Source organism: Anopheles cruzii, unplaced genomic scaffold (assembly GCF_943734635.1).
Source record: "Anopheles cruzii unplaced genomic scaffold, idAnoCruzAS_RS32_06 scaffold04237_ctg1, whole genome shotgun sequence".
Lineage (NCBI taxonomy): Eukaryota > Metazoa > Arthropoda > Insecta > Diptera > Culicidae > Anopheles > Anopheles cruzii.
In genome coordinates, this window is record NW_026457822.1 from 877 (window position 1) to 1488 (window position 612).

A 612-nucleotide genomic window follows, 5' to 3' on the forward strand; every position below is an offset into this window, starting at 1 on the left:
GACAGAGGAAAAAGAAACCGCTCAGGCTGCCCATTCATGGTGACGTTAGTACACTCAGTGGCTGGAGTCAATGGTTTTTTGGCAAAAATCAAGATATCGCGTTTCTTGCGAACGGCCATGTTGACAATGTGTGGTCACGATAGTGAGGTTACACAGGTGTGTTTCTGCACCCCTCACCCAGATTCGTGCTGCCCCGGCATTTGTGTGCAAAACTATAAAAGAAAAGCAATAATATATCTGAATTTATCTCAGTCTCTCCGCTTAAACGTTTATAACTTGACATGTTAGTCACAAATACTTGTGGTGATAATGTCGTATCGTGACGTGTCTGTTTTGATGTCTACTACGATCACCTCATCCAAGCACCCTTTGCAAGAGTGACATGAAATCGAGCGAAACCAACTCTTCGCCTGTGAAGGTGAAGGAAAATTCCTATCCTACTTGTGGTGATAATGTGGGCCGATCCCGGTGGTACTGCAATACCGGGCCAACCCGCGGAAGAAGTGGAGCGAGCCCCGAACTTTCTTCCCTTTTCCAAAAATCAGTTTAACATTTGTTGTCTCCTAATGGGAGAGCTATCAGATGTTAAGCTGATAAGAACAGATACTACAC

At 44.8% G+C, this 612-nt stretch overlaps 1 non-coding gene across 1 annotated transcript; it reads right to left on the minus strand.

Moving 5' to 3' along the window:
• Positions 1 to 449: 449 nt before the first annotated feature.
• LOC128277152 (U2 spliceosomal RNA) lies at positions 450 to 612 on the minus strand (the record flags this gene model as incomplete). The annotated part of the gene is made up of 1 exon (XR_008269396.1): positions 450 to 612. It is a non-coding gene; the product is annotated as a U2 spliceosomal RNA (small nuclear RNA).